The sequence below is a fragment of the Hevea brasiliensis genome, chromosome 3 (assembly GCF_030052815.1).
Source record: "Hevea brasiliensis isolate MT/VB/25A 57/8 chromosome 3, ASM3005281v1, whole genome shotgun sequence".
Classification (NCBI taxonomy): Eukaryota; Viridiplantae; Streptophyta; class Magnoliopsida; order Malpighiales; family Euphorbiaceae; genus Hevea; species Hevea brasiliensis.
The window spans coordinates 106724501-106726832 of record NC_079495.1 but is presented as its reverse complement, the minus strand read 5'-3'; positions in this window follow the sequence as shown (position 1 = coordinate 106726832).

Genomic DNA, 2332 nt, shown 5'->3' with positions numbered 1-2332 from the left:
AAATTACCATAAACAACATCCATGATGCTTCATCAATTAAGAATGCAATATAAAACGTACCTAATGTTTAACTACATAGATACATATTTATAAGTGATGCATGGGCATGCCTGAATATATAATAATATTGAAATTATAATTAAAATTAATATTTTACTCACAGACTTGAACCGAGGTCACTACGGCGGTTGGGTGGAGGAGGAAGGCTGTCCGAGCTTACCTGACAATTTCATTGCAATTATTTAATATATTTGACTTAATACAAGTTTAGAAAGGACCAAAGACGCCCTAAGTCATGCAAAAAATTCGGCAGAATCTCCCCTATACCTAGGACCTACTCAACCTGCAAAAAGATTCAAAATACACTTCTATATTTGTAAGTCACACATCCCCTCCTGAGCCCTCCAAATTGTTAACAACCACAATTTGAAAAATTATAATTTAGTCCCTACAATGAACCCTTTTGCAAAAACTATCCAAATGAGCTCTAAAAATTCTAAAATTTTGTCCTGTAGTCTTTAGCAATATTATTAAGCTAATGGAAAAGGAATTATAATTTTTTAACTTATCATGAACATTTTATAGATTTTTAATCGTAATCAAGCACTAGATAATTAAGAAAAAATAAGGTTTGGGTTTACCTATGCCAATTCCGACCTTGGGGACACGTCTGGAACATTTGAAAACGGTGGGATAGCCTATAATTTTGACCCAATTCTGAAACTTTTTTGATAGCCTGCTTGTTTGGCCCGAAATTACAGACCCGAATAACTATTGAATTTTCATGAATTGAGGTACCTATGTGAAGCCCACGATAAGAGGGTTAGTAAATAATTTTTACAAAATTTATTAAGCTAATTTAGTGCTCAGAAAAACACTGCGAAGTTCCGTGGGACCTATTGAAAAACGATGTCAGAAAAATTTGAAATGGGTATTGTCTCTAAGCTCTCGCCGAGGGGAGCACTCAGGTACTCTCAAATTTTTCGTAGGGTTCACGGTTTACGAGAAATTTAGTCCAAAAATGGAAATGGACTAAAACTTCCCGGATAAAAATTGGACAAACAGCTCAATGGATTTTGGTGTTCCTGGTGTCTATGGAAAACTCTAAATGGATTTTGGGACAAGACCCGGTCCAATTTGTCGCCGGATCGGTCGAAATCATCTTGGGAAGCTGAAGCGGCATGTTGCGCAAAGGGGAGTTTTGGGGCTCATTTTTCGGCGATTCCAGGCGGCAGCCGGCAAGGGGAAGGGTACCAGGGTGGTCGCCGACGTGAGGGGAAGGGCTGGGTGGCAGCGACCGGCAATGGGGAGGAGAGAAGAGAGAGAAAAAGGGAAGGGAAGAGAGGGAGTCGGGACACGCGAATTTTTACTCTGCCCTGGGAATAAAAACAAGGCCCAAAAATTTTGAAAAATTTCAGAAAACTAAAAAAAATTCGTAGAGTCTAAATATATTTTTAGTTTTATCACGTGATCTTTAAATTAATTTTTAAAAATCATCAAAGTTTCACATTTTTGAAATATTGAACCCGATTTCTTAAATCCAAAAAATTTCAAATAATTTCTCAAAATTTAAATAAAATAAAATATTAATATTTACCCATAAAATAATTAATTTAAAAAATTAGAGGTGTAACAGACCTAAACTGACTTGGAAGGGAGTAGTAAAACATGACCTAGAAGTATTATACATTTTCGAGGATTTAACCCAAAATCGTTTAGAGTAGAGAAAGAGAATCCATATAGCCGACCCCAATAAATTTTTAGGATAAAAACTTAATTGAGTTGAGTTGAGTTGAGTAACAAAACCTTTAAATATTAAAGAAATTAAACTATTAAATTGAAACACAAAAAATGAGAAGATTTAGATTTTACCTCCAATAAGGGTGACCATGGAGAGACAGCAGATGACCTTCTCTACTAATTTAATTTTATGTAATTGAAAGCCTCATATAGTAATAATTAAGCTCTTCACAATCGGGTTTAGGACTATAAGATTTTTGAGTTTGAATAATTCGGTAAGATTTTCATGTTTAAATTCAGTCATAATCTAATTAAAAAAGAAAATAAAAAAATATTATATTAAATTAATAAAATACAAAATATAGATAAGTGTATATAATTAATTTATTGTAGCAAGAGTTTTCTATATTCTTTAATGTTTATGTATTATAATTAGTAATTAGTAATCCTGTGATAATGGTGGCTAAGTAGTGGTGGTAGCGGCGGCAATAGTAATAATTTGGTAGTTGTAGTAGGGAGATGAGATGATGATAGTAGTAGAAGTGATAGTAGTTAAGTAGTGATAATGATAATTAAGTGGTGATGGTAATAA